This window comes from Tupaia chinensis, unplaced genomic scaffold, assembly GCF_000334495.1.
Source record: "Tupaia chinensis unplaced genomic scaffold, TupChi_1.0 Scaffold145592_1, whole genome shotgun sequence".
Taxonomy (NCBI): domain Eukaryota; kingdom Metazoa; phylum Chordata; class Mammalia; order Scandentia; family Tupaiidae; genus Tupaia; species Tupaia belangeri.
Genome location: NW_006205449.1, coordinates 259,469 through 276,963, shown reverse-complemented (window position 1 = coordinate 276,963; position 17,495 = coordinate 259,469). Strand labels below are relative to the sequence as shown.

General features: G+C 40.8%; 1 long non-coding RNA gene across 1 annotated transcript in view; it reads left to right on the top strand.

Moving 5' to 3' along the window:
• LOC102487839 (uncharacterized) overlaps positions 1-6,647 on the top strand; it is a 14,468-nt gene extending 7,821 nt beyond the window's left edge. The window contains exons 2-3 of the long non-coding RNA XR_337358.1: positions 5,172-5,302; positions 6,410-6,647. This is a non-coding gene — a long non-coding RNA (uncharacterized LOC102487839). The remainder of the gene's footprint in view (positions 1-5,171; positions 5,303-6,409) is intronic.
• The last annotated feature ends 10,848 nt before the right edge of the window (positions 6,648-17,495 follow it).

Below are 17,495 nucleotides of genomic sequence, written 5' to 3'. Positions count from 1 at the left end.
GCAGGAATCAACAATGATATATATTCACGGCCAGCCCAAGCGTATGCATGTTTTAAGAATATCTTCAGGTTTATTGAGCAACCACGTTTCTATTTTCATGTGTATGTTGATTTGGGAAGAGATATAAAAAAAAAGGATGACTAGCCATTCTCATTTTTCTAAATTGTAATAATCTTAGACATACATGTGTAATGAAAAGACACTGCATATTTGTGAATTATGCAATGAATCAAAACACTCTTTAAAAAGTAAGTTCATTTGTTCCACGTTAGATTTTATGAAATCCTACATTTCTACCAGGAAAATATTCTTTGGTTCTAAGTATCACTGCGCTTTGGATCTGTTAGTTTTAGAAACAAAAGCACGAGGGCAGTGATCATCAACTAAGTAATGTGGGCTCTCAGCTTATCTATGTCCATCACCTCCAATCTCTACCTTAGGATAATAATTCCTACCACTTTCGCTCTTTGACTAGGATTCCAGAAATCCTCAATGGTACTAAGAACGTATCTCAAGAATACCTGAGAGTGGATTAGCACATCGATACATTTAGGGCCTGTATCTCCATCTCACTTTTCTGACAGTAGGAAAATTATTCTTCAAGTCGTATCTAATGCTGTTCTTGTACATAACATAAAGTTTAATTCATTCACACATGAGCTAAATGAAATACATCAGCCAACACATTTTGAAACTTTAAAATCACCACTGAACTAAGAAGAAAGCTAATGTGTTTCAGAGCCTATTAAGTGCCAGTTGAAGAAAGAGATGTTTCACTAACATGATTTCATATATTTGTTACAACTTCATCAAGCAGTTGTCCATTTTTCAGAGGAGGAAACTGAGGCTCAAGGAAGTTAGGTGACTTTGGCGAAGTCACATTAGCTAATTCTTTTCAATATGTCACACTGTCCTCTTAAGCTAATAAATACCTGAAGCCGAGTAAAAGCAGACAACAAAGATTGTCTCAGGGAATTCTCAGTGTAATGTGATACTTTTCACAGCTAAAAATTAGGAGCTTTACAATATGCAAATATTCAACAAAATGACAATGACCACAACTAGTTGGCTTATTTTATCGTTTTTTCGTAAGCATTTTTATGAACTAGATGCATTTTACTGCTTATTTTTTCCTTTACAATAAGATGAAAATCAATGAATGCTCTTTGAGTTTTATGAATTGTCATAAAAGTAAGAATGTGTGTTTACACAGATATTTATCCAATCATTTTGCATGCACTGTAACGTGGACCCTTCCATAACAATAAAGAATAAGTCACTTTCTCATTGTACCAGTCTCTGAGGACTTCTGACTTTCACAGGCATCATGCCATTAATTTTCACAATATTCCAGAAACACAGAGTGAGGACAAAAACCGTTCCTGCGGAACTGTAGACAGGGGCCCAGAAAGGTTGAGTGACTTGCCTAGGGCCGCATAGGGTCCCAGGAGTTTACAGGAGACTGCAGTAGGCTCTTCCCATAGGTAGTCTCACTCTGAAGAAAGGACAGGAAGGCATTGATTACCAAGCGCCAGAAAGTGGGATACACATCTTGGGGCTTTGGTTATTTCTCATACAGTTGACCTTTTCTATTATTATTATTCATTTTGTTTTGTTTAGAATTTTCTGCCATAGGGCACATGCACTCGCAGAGAGAGACAGAGACAGAGAGAAGGGGAAAGTGAGAAATCATGCCACCTCCCAGGGGGGATGGTCACACCTCAATTACTTCTCCATTCTTCTCTTGGGATTTTGCGCACACACACATACATGTGCCTGATGTGTTCTTCAAGCCCCCTGGGTCCTGGACTCAAACCATGGAGTCAGCCTTGTGGGATCCAGCACCTTAACCACCGTGCCACCTACTGGCCCCATATAGTTGGTTTTCAATCTTGAAAGAAAGATTTCTTTATAGTATTTAATCTATGGAGAAAACTGGCCTCTCACTAGCATCACGAAATGAAATCACATACCCAAAAGAGATACCTGATTGCCTTATGCTGGCTCTTTAGTGAAAGCCAAAATACCAGAAATAATTGACATGACCATGGAGACTTTTTTTATTTTTATTTTACCTTCTTTGTCTTCAATTGTCAATTTTCCTTAAAAATCAGAAATAAAGAGTATGCTCCCTTAGGCGTGCCCAGTAACAGACCTTGGAGAGGAGGTGTCTCTGGCCAGGACTCCCTCTGCTCCTCCCCAGCTGATTCTTAGATGTCTCCAATTCCACCCTTCCTGACCCAGACACGCTCAGAGCCCCCTGCACACCCCGAGAGCTCTTCAAGTCTTCCTTCCCTGGGTACCTGTGAGGGTTCGTGGCCAGAGAGCGAGGTCAATCCTGGCAAGACTCTTTGATTACACACGTGCTGCTTAATTCTCTCTGGGTTTCATTTTCCTTTCTCTCAGAGAAGATGATAACAGGAATCCCAAGGTCAAAGTGAGACCTGGATGGAAGAAGATAGTAACACCATTTGCAAACTGTTAAACATCATAGACATCGATTGTTGATTATAGCACGAGAAAAATACTTTATTTACACTGACTCTAGATTGTTCTGTACTGAAGCACCATCTAATAGAAACAACACAAGCCACGTATGTAATTTTCAATTTTTAGTAGACAAAATAAAAATAAAAAGAAGGCCAGGCTGTGATATAGTGGTTGAGGCCCCTGGAGCCCATGTAGGAACCAACTGTGCTGTTCGAGTCCCAGACTCGGCTTGAAAAATACTCTGGGTGCTGGTGGGTGCATGCCCCAAGTCCCGAGAGGACAATGGAGGAGAAGGGGTTGCAGTGTGGCCATCCTCCTTGAGAAACTCTTTCTCAACCCCCACCCCTGAATCCTCTCATCTCTCTTCGTTGAGTGCATGTACCCTCCAGCAAATAAAAATACATAAATAAATAAACTTTGTTTAGCTCAAAATATCCAAAATACTATCATTTCCACATGTAATCAATAGATAAATATTGAGATATTTTATATTATCTTTTTTTTTTCTAATTCAAATCTTCAAAATCCAACACAGATTTTGCCCTCAGCTCCTCACAATTCACACTGACCCGTTCCAAGTGCCTGGTGTCCACATGTGTCCAGTGTCTACCACACTGGATGCTGCAGTCTGGAGCCCACACAGCCTCACTGCTAGTCAAACCCCATTCTGAGCACTTTACATTCCAATTAGACCGCAGGATAAACTGCACTGGTCGTTATCCAAGTCTTACAGCCAAGGCTCGGTGCTCCCAAGCTGCGTGAAGTCCTCAAATCCTAAACACGCGATCGCTCCTGCCGCCTCTCCCCATGACCCCGGTCTTTCTCAAGCTCGTTTTTCTTTTCCTGAGGGGAGGTGACCTATACACTGCAACAAAAAGGGGGAGGAGGGAGTGCATGCTGGGAGGAAGGCAGGATGTGAACCTGGGAGAACCAAAAAGCAAACCGCAGGAGGAGACATATGTCAAGGTCAAGACTTCTCAGCAGGGTTCTCAGAGCACTGCAATGACAAGGGACCATCAGGGCAGCTTAGCTGAAGACTACCAGCCCCGGTCAACACTGGAGGAGGAAGTTCTGTTTCCTTTTGTGGCTAATAACGACTACCAGCCCCGGTCAACACTGGAGGAGGGGGTTCTGTTTCCTTTTGTGGCTAATTGCAGAAGTATGAGTCTAGGTAATTTAAGAAAATGGGGGTTTATTCAAGTTACAGTTTGGAGGTCCCAGGCCCAGGGACATGTGTGGTGAGAGGCCCTTGCTAGTGGGTCCCAGGGAATGGAGAGCAGAGAAGGAGAGCAGGGGGGTCTGTGTCCAGGAGTCTCTGTGCCAGTCTCATGCCTTCTCTTTATAAACTCACCGGAAGTCGATCATGAGTCCCCACCCTAACAGCCCTAATGGCAATCTCTTAAAGACCCCATCCTTAAATGCCATAATAGAATGAAATTTCCACCTTGACAATCTTGTCACAATCAAAAGTCAATACATGAACTTGGGAGGAGGCATTTGAACCACAGCAGGGCCGCACTACAACCTGGGCAGGAAAGTAGCCAGACTGGGTTTCTGCTCTAAGAGACGGGGATATGAACACGATGAGAGGGCAAAGAGCCCAGGTTCATGGGGAAAGGGCCAGAGAGAGGAGAGACAGCTGCCCCTCAGGAGGCTTAAACCCCCAGACAGGTACAATTCAAGCCTGGGAAGAGCTGGGAGTGCTTTCTCCTGAGAAACGGAGTGTAATCGTGATTGCACACCTTGTCATTTAGATAGAGGAGAAAGTGAAATAATCATTAGGTTCATTCATTGTAGTGGAGACATGTCGGTTCTGGACATTGAAGAGCATGGGTGTATTTGAAAAGTCACTTGGCAAATGTTCCAGCCTGGTCCAGGTTCCTCCCCGAGCTTCCCTGTCCAGACTTACTGCCCATCGTTCTGTGATAGACGCTCTTCCTCTCCACCTCAGTCATTCCAGCCTCCTGTCCTTGGGCCACTTGTCATTCTGTCCTGGGGCGGGAAGACTCCCACTGCATCCTTCAAGGCACAGGGAAATCCCACTTTCTCCAGGATCATGGCAGACAACCCACTTCTTCTCATCTCACACAGCAGTTAGTCAATCCTATTCCAACTTCTCCCCCCTCCTTATTCTACAATGGTTGTATACATGTATACATGTACATCCAACTCCCCCCTCCTTATTCTACAGTGGTTGTTTACATGTAGACATGTACATCCAACTTCCCCCCTCCTTATTCTACAGTGGTTGTATACATGTATACATGTACATCCAACTTCCCCCCTCCTTATTCTACAGTGGTTGTATACATGTAGACATGTACAGATGGTTTTTTTTTTCATTTTTGCCATAGAGCACTTGCACTCACCAGAAAGAGAGAAAAATAGAGAGAGGGAAAGGGAGAAATCAAACCCCAGGGGTGATGACCACGCCACAGTCCCTTCACCTCCATTCTACTCTTGGGATTTTGGGCATGCATACACACACACCCCTATCGCAATTTTCAAGCCACCAGGTCTGAGACTAAAACCACGGTCAGCCGTATGGGAGTCCAGTGTCTTAACCACGACACAACCTGCTGGCCCCAGATTTTTTTTTTTAATATTTCTTCAAATAGGTTTTACAAATTTGTGAGAAAGGTTGAAGTTTTTCCCCCAAAAAAAATTTTCAATTCCTTTAGTTCCCAGAGGTGATGATATGTGCACAAATTTGAGAGAAGATCCTTTCTGGCAAAGGTGAGGAGCAGCAGTTTTCATCAGTGGAAGAGCCTTTGAGAAGTCTGACTGTAAAGGAGAGTTTCAGAATTGCCAGGTGAACGTGGCAGGTGTTGCAGCTGGGCGAACATGGCGGGTGTTGCAGCTGGGCGGGCACGGCGGGTGTTGCTGCTGAGCGGGCTCGGCGGGTGTTGCGAGTTGCTTAACATTTTTCGACATTCCAGTTCCTGCCAATGAACAGGACTGCAGCTTACGTGTATGGTGATGTGCCCAGCAAAAAGCACTCACTTTTCTATGGACCAGAACATGGAGACACAGGCATTTTCAAGAAGTTTATGGAAAATGTATATTGTGAAAAATTATGCATGGATTTTTTGCACCCAGATAAACTCATTCTTTGATTCAATTTTCCATCAACATTTTTAAGTTCCCTCAGACATGAGCTGAACCCTGAGGCTTTCTGAGAGGCTCTGGCTTTGTTGACAAAGGCGTTCTGCTCTCTCTCCTCCCCTGAATAGAGAAGTGCTGTCTGAATGAAGCAGCCTCTCATGGCATGACTACAGGATGCACGCAGAGGCAGGGAATGGGAGGCCGGAGCAGCCACTGTGGTCCTTAAAGGAACCCAGGACAGCTCTGGTCCCAGCGGGTCTTCCCCAGACTTCTCAGTGTGAAGTCACCACGACCAACTCCTGTCACATGTGGCCAGATAAAACCACAGGCTCCCTGGAAACGGGCTCACGTGGGCCTTCCCTCCCTGCCAGGTCCCAGCAACACGAGACCAACCACCTCCTCAGTGAGCGGCTGTTACTAATGGTGCTGGTCTTGCCAGCTCTGTTCTGTAACGTTGTCCCCGCGGTTCAGAGTGCCTGGGTTTGCAATATCCCAAGAGTCATTTCTCTGGGTGTTGCCAAATTCTGTTCATTGAACTTGAGTGAAATATGTCTTCTCACTTTGCATTTGAACACTGTTTATCACTTTATTATAATGTCCCCCTTTTTGGATTCTCTGCCTTTTACAGAGCACAGAGGGTAGCACTCCACCCAGATGAGAGTAGGAGGACCACTCGCGATCTGTCCACACTGCCCTGCCGGTCATGGCACCCCTCTGTCTTCCAAGACCTTGCACCTCAGTGCGTTGACAAAGACCAGCACATCTGATAATCTGGTGGCTGTTTTCTTTGCTTTCCTCTCATCATTTTACCCAGGTACCTGTACCTTGAAATAGTATGAGAGGACTTGGACGAGATGGAGATGACCACTAAATACCCTGCTGGAGTGAGGATCTCGGCCACACGGTAATCCACAGAGCTGCATGCACTCGTACTACCACGCCCCTGCCGGGATGGCAGCACACCCTGAGCACGGGTTACTGTCCCCGCATGCCTAGACCGTGGGCCTAAGCTATTTGAGGCAAATATATACATACATTAAAAATGCCCGCTTTTCCTGCACAATTGTTCACGTGTGTTTACCTCTTTACAAACTCCTTCTGGAGGAGGCATGTCCTGGGAAAATCTGCACAGGTTCACTGAGGCATCATAATTAGTCCATGGAGGACCACTGTGATGCCATGGCAATGTCACCTGGGTCCACTCACACACTGCACTGTGACATGTCAGAGAGGATAGGGCGCCGAGGATTGCTGCCTCTGCTACATTCCGCTGACAGTGGGTTCCTTCATCTGTGGAAACACCATGTTGCTAAAACCTGCGAATATGCAGGTTACTCACGCTGCCATTTGCCCGAGCTTGGCAAGCCACGGTTGTATCACAAGTTCATTCTTCCTAAGGTTTAACCTTAAAGTATAGCTTCTTGTTTTCATTTTTGTTATACTTTAAGAAAAAAATCTTTTCTAAACCCCAGTGGATAACAACCTTTTATTGTGAAAAGCAATCCAACCGCGTATCTTCAAAATCTTAATAGGCAAAGCGAATTGACCTCAGTTCATCTTCATGGAGCTTAGGGCACACTGATCAATTTTCTTTCTAAATAATGACTATTTGAATGCTGAATTTGGTTTCCTAAGATTAGCATGTCAAGAAGTCTGAATGTTAATGTAATGTAGCTAAGAGCACAGACTCTCATACCACCACCAAAGCAATGTCCTTGGGCAAGTCCTAACCAGTTCTAAAACAATGAAGGTACACCGATCCTCTCGTTCAGAAGTCAGAGAGCAATGAAGAAAAAATAGAAATTCTGAAATCTATATCCTATCACACACTGTAAGTGGGGAAGAACCTCCACAATCTACCTTGACTGTCAATCTCTGGGACAAATCTTTGGGAGCCCCTGGCGGTGGGGCTTGCCTAGGATGGCAAGCATGGTCAGCCACACTGCCCTGCTGGTCATGGCACCACCTCTGTCTTCCCAGACCCCCCTGGCAATATGAGGTCGTTCGATTAGAATCGCTCATTTACTTACAGATGTTAGTGGTGTGTGCTAATACATACGGTTTTTATTGGGAATGAAAGGTTTGTAACCCGAAGTCTCCGGACTCCAGAAGTTTTAGCAAGAGGGAGAAGCCAGTGAAGTCTGCAAAATATGAGCCACCTCCCCTTTGGATCCTCTGCCCTGTGCAAAGCACAGACGGTAGCACTCCACTCAGAGTAGAGCGGGAGGGCCACCCCCAAGTGTCAGCCTCACAAGAGGCACCACAGGAAAGCCATGAGCATGTCTAGAGGAGAAAGAGCACAGCCAGCTGTGCAGAGGGCATCCATATAAAATCTCAACACTCACCACTTATCACATCTCGGGGCCATGCCTGCATTTTTTTCACACAACCTCCCTTTAGTGCTAGACATAGGATTATGATCCTTGTTTTGAAAGGATTTCAAGAAGCCTTTTCCAAGTTGTTCAACTCCAAGAAAAGCTAATAAGGATGAAAAGTTGAAGAGATAAGAGAGTTTCGTGGTGAACTGCATTTTCTAATTGGTACATAACAAAGTACCCCCAAACTGAGTCATCTAAAATTGTGTCTAGGGATCAATAATTTAGGGGCTGATTCTGGCCTGGGTCGTTCATGAGGCTCAATTGAGATTTCAGCTGCAACAATTCACAGAGTTCTTGAGTGAAGCTGACTCACTTACATGGCTGACAAGGTCATGCTGATGGTTGGCAGGAGATGCAGCTTCTCTCAGCACTGTCTGAAGAATGATGAAGTGTCCTCATGTCATGGCAGCTGGTGTCCTTAGAGTGAGTGATACAAAAAAAAAAATCAGCAGGCAGAGTCTTCTTATGGCATAGCCTACCCAATCATGCAGTTCAGCTCATCAGAAGTGATCTACTAAACCCAAAAGGGGGTTAGGCTCCACCTTTTGAAAAGAATTTGTCAAAAAATTTTTCAACCAATTTGCAAATGTGTATTAAAAATACTACAAGGACCAAATATAAACAGGATATAGAAGTCATCTTGAGGCAACTAGGGTTTGGCGGTGGTTGACTGGAGTGGTGCAAGGGGTGACAGAAGTTGCAGCTGAAAGTTAAATAACCATCGCGTGGGGTGAACCTTGAATTTCAGATTCAATGTAGATTTACAGGAAGAGTAATATGCTTCCACTGAAGATTCCAAGAAGATAAATAATATAGTTAGGATAATTATGTAATAAAAATATTCTGATGATTTCATTCGAAATTATTAGATGACAGGACATCCTTGTAATGATTGTTACCATAATATAGACTGAAGACAGTCCCTGACTTATGATGGCTCAATTAGGGTTTTTTAGACCTGACCATGGTACGAGAGCAGCATGCACTCAAGAATTATACTTCGAGTACCCACACCACATGACCATTCTGTTCATAGGTTTCTGTATAGTATTCAGTACATTACATGAGGTACTCAGCATTTTGTGATAAAATAGGTTTTGTATTAGATAATTTTGTCCAACTGTGGGTTAAAATGAGTGTTCTGAATATGTTGAAAACAAGCGTGGCTAAGCTATGATGTTTAGCAGGTTAGGTGTATTAAATGCTTTCAAGGTATGACTTTTTTAATTTATGGATTTATCAAGACATAAATCCATCATAAGTTAAGGAACATCGATATTCAGTAGTACCCCCTTATCTGCAAGGATATGTCCTGAGACACCCAATGGATGCCTGAAACTACAGGTAGTACCAAACCTTAAATATACTGTTTTTCTCTATATGTATGTATGTACGTGCAAGAGTTTAATAACAATAAAATAGAACAATTACAATACACTGTAATATAATCTATGTGAGTGTGGTCTCTCTCTCTCTCTCTCTCTAAATATCATATTGTACTGGACTATGAGTAGCTGAAACCATAGAAAATAAAACCATGCAGGAAGGAGGCCCACTATAATCTGCTTTGGGAAAAGAGAGAAAATTTTGTCCTTAAAACTCTTTCATGGTGCCAGCACATGACACAGTGGTTAGGGTGCTGGATTCCCTCATGGCCAACTACAGTTCAAGTCCCAGACCTGCTGGTTTTCTCTCTTTCTCTCTCTTTGTCTCGTCTCTCTTGGGTGAGTACATGTCCTATAGCAAATTAAGATATAATAATAAATAAAATTAAAAAAAAACTCTTGGGACCAGCAGGTGGCATAATGGTTAAGCACTAGCCTCCCACATGGTCGACCTCAGTTTTACTTCTAGACCCAGTGGCTTGAAATTCATGCTGGCACATGTGCATGCATGCCCCAAATCCCAAAGGGAGAATGTAGAAAAAGGGATTGCAGTGTGGCCATCCCCTTTGGAGGGGGGGGGGGGAGTTGTGATTTCTTGCTTTCTGTCTGTCTATATCTCTATCACTAGAGAGTGCATGTACCTTGTAGCAAAAATCTCTCTCAAAAAAAAATCTCTCTCATGCTGCCTCAGAGTATCCCTCTGGACAAGGTGTGAGCAAACGTTTTGTGAAGAGTCAGATGATAAATACGTTCAGCTTTATGGGCCACTGGTTTCGGTCTCAACCACTCAGTTCTGTCACTTTTTTAAATAAAACAAGCAACAGAAAATACAGGGGCTGCACTTGTCATGTAGGCCATCAGTTGCTCCTCCCTGCCTCTGTACTTTCTCCGAATACAGTAAAAATCATCAGTTTTATCATATACACTAGATAGTCTTAAATTCTCAAAGACCACAATATAAGACTGTGCAAACAAAGGCTAGAAGAAGGAAAGGGGATGAAATAGACTTTGACGGAAAGGGTGATCATAGATTCCTCACAGCAGTGCACAGACCTGTGTGGACGCTGCACATCTAAGTATCTAAGTTTACATGATGGAGACCCCGATAGTGTCATTCACATATGAAGAGTTAAATTTAGAGATTCCCCCTCTGTTAAGGTAAATGAGGAGTCAGCAATACGATAGGACGAACAAAAGACGTGCGAGCCTGATAGTACATAATACAGTTTGGTGGTAAACACTTAGGAGTCTTGCCACCACACAATAGGACAACTATCCTCCTACCCCATGTAGGACAATCTCACTACCATACGTTACAGTGACTACGATGATTATAATAAACTATAGACAAGTTTTTGTTATAATTCCAGTTTACATAAAATAATTGTACATTTTTAGGAAGTACAGTATGATTTTTTAAAGCACATATACAGTGTATAATAACCAAATCAAGTATATAAACATTTTGTTATTTTCAACATTTAACATTACATTATGTTGTGAAGATTCTTCTACTATTTGGGGGATGTATATCTTGAACTGTCAACATTTTTAACTGTATTATGGTACGTAGTCCCATAACCTTCTTCACTGAGTTACGTGTACTCCCGTGTCTATTAATCGGTTTCTCCTGAAGCCCAGCTCCAGGTAGCCTCTAGTATCTACCACTACTCTCCCTACTTCTATGCTATCAAGGCCTTAAGCACCTCTAATGAGTGAGGACACTCAGTTTTTGCTAAGCTGGGATAGATATAGTATTTTTCTTTAATGACCTAGCTTATTTCACTTAGCATTGTGTTTCCTAGTTCATCCATTTTGTCTCAAATGGCAGGAAGTCATTGTTCTTTATGGCTGAGTAGTATTTCATTGTGTGTATGTGACACATGTTCTTTATCCGTCTGTCAGTCATTGGTCACTGAAATTAATTCTATATCCCAGCTATTGTGAATAAGGCTACAATAAACATTGATGTGCAAATATCTTTTCAACATATTGATTTCCTATCTCTTGAACATATCCAATAGTGGAATAACTCAATCAAAAAGCAGTTCTTTTTTTTAAGAATTATTTTATTTATTTAATTCCATTTGTTATTAATATTTTTAAACTTGACCAGAGAGAGACAGAGAACAAGAAAGGGAAAGTGAGAAAGCAAGCCACCAGGTTCAGGACTTGAACCACTGTTAGCCATGTGGGATTCCAGCACCTTTAACCACCATGCCACCTGCCAGCCCCGATCAAAAAGTAGTCCTATTTTTAGACTTTTGAGGAACCTCCATACAGTTTTCCGTAGGGTATGGACTAGTATACATTTCCACTAAAGTGCACAGGGTTCCTCTTTGTCCACAATCTCACTAACATTTGTTATTGTATTATTATTATAGTCATTCTGACTAGGGTTAAGTGACCTTCCACTGTAGTGTGATTTGTATTTCCCTTATGCTAAGAGAAGTTGAATTTTCTTTCATATGCTGTTTAGCCACCTGCATATCTTCCCTTGACAGTTGTCTGTTCATATCAATTGCCCATTTTTAAATAGGATTACTCATTTTATTGGAGAATATCTGCTTTAGTTTCTTCTATACTCTGATTATCAATCCCTTGCCAGAGTATAGTCAACATATACTTTCTTCCATTCTATGGGTTGTCTATTTACTTTCTTTGCTGTTTTCAGGACCCAAACTACAATCGGCCATGTGGGAGTTCAGTGATGTATCCACGATGGCATCTGCTGGCCCTAGTGCAGACGTTTTAACTTTTAACTTTACTGATTCTTCTGATTCATGAGTAAGGGCTATCTTTCCATTGTCTGTGTGTGTGTGTGTGTGTGTGTGTGTGTGTGTACCTGTGTGTATCTTTTCTCATTTTTTTCCTTCAGTTTTTACAGTTTTCATTATAGAGCTCTTTCATTTCCTTAGTTAACTTTATTTCTAAGTACTTTCATGTGTGGCTATTGTAAGTGGAATGGCTGTCTTAATTTCTGCTTAGTCTATTCATTGTTATCTTACAAAAGTACCACAAATTTTTGTATGTTGAGTTTTGCATCCTGCAACTTTACTGAATTCATTTATCACATTAAATTTTGGGGGAGGGGGTAGGTTCTTTAGGTTTTTCTACATCTGTGATCATGTAAACTGCAGTAAAAAAATTTCAACTTCTTACATTCCAACTTCAGTTCTTTTCATTTCCTTCCCTGATTGTATTGGCTAGGACTTCCAGCCTCTTGATAAATAAAATTGAAAAAAGTGTATTATTTCAGTTTTGGGAGGAAGAGCTTTCAACTTTCCCCATTCAGTTTGATGTCAACTATGAGTTTCTCATTTATGCCTTTATTATGTTAAATGTAGCATCTATATTTATTTTGTTGAGAGTCTTAATCATGAAGTGATGTTGTACCTTACCAAATGATTCTTCTGCATCAATTGATACAGTCTTGAGACTTTTTTCTTGCTTTCTGTTAGTGTTATATATTACATTTTTCGTTTTGTGTAACTTGAACTACCTTTGCATCCCTGAGGTGAATCATACTTAGTCATGGTTTATAATTTTGATGTGTTATTGGATTTGAGTTCCTAACCTTTTGTCCAGAATTTTTGCATACACACACACACACACACACACACACACACACACACACACATACACACATATATATCATGGATATTGTTCTATAATTTTCTTTTTCATTGTGTTCTAGTCTGCTTTGAAATGAAGGTAACTGTGGCTTTGTATAATGGATTCTCTCCATTTGGATCTTTTGCAATAGTTTAAGGGGAATTAATGTTAATTCTTTAAAGGATTTTTAGATTTCGGCATGTCTTCACATCTAGACCTAGGCTTTCTGTAATGGGAGATTATTTATTTCTAATTCATTCTTCTTTCTTATTATTGGTCTGCTCAGGCTTTCTATTTCCTCCTGTTTCAATCCATGTATATTGTATGTGTCTAGAAATTTGTCTATCTCTACACTTTCCAGATTGTTGTCATATTGTCATTTACAGTAATTGCTAATAATATTTTGCATTTCTGTGACTTCTGTTGTAATGTCCCCTTTTCATTTCTGATTTTATTTCTCTGGATCGTCTCTCTGTGTTTCTTAGTCTAGTTAATGATTTATCAACATTGTTTATATACTAAAAAAGCCAGCTTTTATTTCGTTGATCTTTTGTATTGATTTTTGGTATCTATTTCACTTATTTATGCTCTGATCTTTATTTTTGCTTACCTTCTAGTACTTTTGGGTTTTGCTTGTTCTTGCTTATTCAGTTTATTAAGATGCATCATTAGGTTGTTGATTTGCCATCTTTCTTTTTCTTTTATTTTCTTTTTTATAGGTTTTTGCCTTAGGGCACATGTGCTCACCAGAGAGAAAGACAGAGACAGTCAGAGGGAAAGTGAGAAATCACTTCCCAGGGAGTGATGGCTATGCCACTATCCCTTCTCCTCCATTCACCTCCCATGATCTTGAGCATGCACACACGTGTGCCCATCCTGAGTGTTAAGCCACTGGGTCTGGAACTCGAACTACAGTTGGCCATGTGGTAGTCTAGCAATGGAACTGCTATGCCATCTGCTGGCCCCATTTTTGTTGTGAATCCTAATAGTATAAATTTCCCTCTTTGTACTGCTTTCTCTATTTCCCAAAGATTTTGAAGTGTCATATTCTTTATGATAATTTGTTTCAGTAATCTTCAAATTTTCATTTTTAATTTCTTCAGTAATTTCAGAACTGCTCAGGAGCATGTTGCTTAATCTTCATGTATTTGTATATTTTTCAAAAGTTGTTTTTGCTGTTGATTTCTAATTTCATCCCATTGTGGTCAGAAAAGGTACTAGAGGGACCAGCAGATGGTGTAATGGACTCCTATGTAATCAACCATGGTTCAAGTTCCAGACCTGGCAGCTTGAAACTCACACCAGGTGCATATGTATTCGTGCCCAAAATCCCAAGAGGAGAATAGAAGAGAACGGATTGTGGCATAGCCATTCCCGCTGGAGGGTGATTTCTCACTTTCTGTATCTCTGTCTCTCTCTATCTCTCTGGGGAGCGCACATGCCCTATAGCAAAAATCCCTCTTAAAAAAATAAGAAAAGATACTAGATATATGATTTCTATTATTTTAAATATGTAGAGGTTTGCTCTGTGCTCTACCATGTTATAAATACTAGAGAATATTCCATGTGCAGCTAAAAGAAAAAACGTGCATCTTGTAGTTGCTGCGTGAAACATTCTATAAATATATGCCAAGTCCATTTGGTTTATGGTATTATTTAACTTTAGTATCTCTTTGTTTACTTTTTTGATAGATAACCTTCCAGTGGTGATAGAGAGGTGTTGAAACTCCCAGCAATTAATGTGTTACAGATTTTCTCTCACTTTAGGTCCAGCAATTTTTGTTTTATGTTATTTGATGTTACTATGATTTGGGAGCTAAATAAATATATATTTTTTTCATGATGAAAAATTCTTTTAATACACAATGACTTTATTTGTCTCTTTTTATAGATCTTAGCTTGAAGTCTATCTTTTTAGGTATAAAATAGAAAGTTTTGCTTTTGTGGGGATTCCTTTGGCATAAAATCAGTTTTTCAACTTTTCATTCTCAATCTGTGAATATCTTTACCAATAAGGTGTGTTTTTTTGTAAATAGCATATAGAAAATTTCTGATTTATTTATTTGTTTGTTTGTTTTGTTTTGATTTAGCCAATCTAAATTGATTGAGGAGTTTAACTAATTTACATTCAATGTTGTTATTGTTATAGAGGGACTTCCACATATACAATACACCTTCCATATTGTTGGCTGCTGCCTAGTTTTGTATTTTCTTATTCCCTTCTCTCTCTCTCTCTCTCTCTCTCTCTCTCTCTTATTATTCCATAGTTTGCTATTTGGAAGTTTTACACAGTGGTAAGGATTGAATCATCTCTCTTTCTTTTTCTGTGGTTGTTTCACTGGCGAGTTTTATAGTGTCACATATTTTCAGGTGATAATTACCTTATTTTTTCATTTCCAGGTATAGACCTTCCATATGTTTTTATTTAAGAATTTGTCTAGTATTGGTGAATTCTTTCAGTTTTTGTTTACTTGGGAATCATCTTATTCCTTCTTCCAATTTGAAGGATACTTTTGTTGATATAGTATTCATGGCTAAAAATGTTTTTCTTTCTAAATTTGGAGTAAGTTATCCCATTTTCTCCTGGTCTATAAGGCCATTATTGAGGTGTCTAGCCTAATGCATTTATCTCTAGTCATTTTTAGAACAATATATTTGTCTTCAACTTTCACATTTTGACTATAATCTGTCTTGGAGAGTATATTTTATATTTAATTTATTTGACATCCTTTGAATTTCTTGGATTTGAATGTCTACTTCTGTCTCAATTTGGGAGTTTACAATTAATATTTCATGAAATAGATTTTCTGTACCCTTTCCCATTCTTCTTTTATGGGATGCCCATTATGCAGGTGTTGGATCAATTAAGTCTTCCTTGATTCCTATATATTCTTCTTTATTTTAAATATGTTTTATTTATTTATTTATTTTTACTGTTTGGGCTATTAAAAAGGAATCTCCCTCCAGGTGAAATAACTAAGTGGAAATATCAGCTAAAAATAGGGAATGTTCTCTGTCTTGAATGAGCTGCACACAAGAGATGCAGGTGCTGGTTGAGGAGTTGTGTCTAAGGAGGTGGCTAGTTGCTTAGTTCACCAGTTGTGTATACTCCCTGAGTTTGGAAGATTCTGTCTGACCCTTGCCTGTCTCTCTCCACTGTCATGGAATCTCCTTACATGCAGCTCAGTGCAGCTGGGAGGGACAGAGAGTGAAGTTTGGGAGCTGTCACTACCCACTGCATAGATCTGAAGGAGGCTTACCACTCTGGCACCTGCATGAATTGGATGGGGGCTTGTGGTCACCTCTTGGCACACAACCTGTTTCCACTTCTCTGGTTAGGATAGACCTCTAGTGTTCCCCTGCATGTTAGTTGTCTTTCACTTCCCCTCCCTGCTCATGCTCACAGTCCAGGGAGGTCCTGAGAAGCTGAACTACAGCTGGTAACAGAGGACATGAAGCTGTTCTTGCAGTCTCAAGTCTGAAAGAGGGAGATCATAGGCTTACCATTTTGCTAGGGAAATGTATGGATTACTCCATTTCTGCTGGGGCAGGCACTCACATGCTACATTCTAGGGAGAGGAGGGATGATCAGTATTTGGTCTTTGGTGGGAAGTCTACAGTCCTTGGGGATATGAACCCCAATTCTCCAAATCAGACTCATCTTCTCTTCTGCAACGTACCCTCTACGCCTTCAAATACAGAATGCTGCCAGTAGTTGGTTCCTAGGTCGCTGCTCTCCTCAGAGTGTATCCCTTAGCCTGGGGCTGTCCTCTCACATGTGGTATGACTGTGGCACTTCAGGGATGTGGAAATGCAGTTCGTCCTACCTTGGTTGAGTTGTTTGCTCTAACTTTGGGTTAGTTCACACAATGTACACTTGGGGTTTGGGGTGGTGGGTCTAGTGTTTTCTCTAGGGTGGTAGATCTGAAAAACTCTCTAAGATGTGCAGGAGATCTGTTTCTGCCTGCTCGCTCTCTCGCAATTGGGGAGTGCAGAAGTATAAGGAGGAAGTAGGTAGATCCAGAGGGTTGTCCCACTCACCTTTTCCCACATAGTAAGGAGCCCCAGCAGACTCCAGGACTTCTGTAGCTCTGAATATTGACTCTTCCTTTTTGTCTCCAACGAAAGACTTGGAACCCAAGAGGCTTCTTGCTGTCCTCCTCTTGTATTTCACCAGTCTTCTCACTTTTCTGCTCAACTTGCAGCTATTTATCCAAATTTTGCCCTTTTGTAACTTGGAGAGGAGCCACAATGCTTGTCTCTAGCTAGCCTTCTCAACCCTATAAACAACCTTAAGTATCAATCTGCTCCAAAATTTTCTGCTGTTTTCTAAATTTGCATATCAGCACTCTCATGTGCAAACTCTTCTACAAATTCCCATATTCTACAACTAAGAAACACTGTACTTGTATATAATGTTCTCTTCAAAGTGGTACCCAGACTTCTTTTTATGAAATTGATGACTGAGAAATGGTCTGATCTTTTGTTGTATCTTTTTTCTTTTTTGAGGGCTATTTATGAT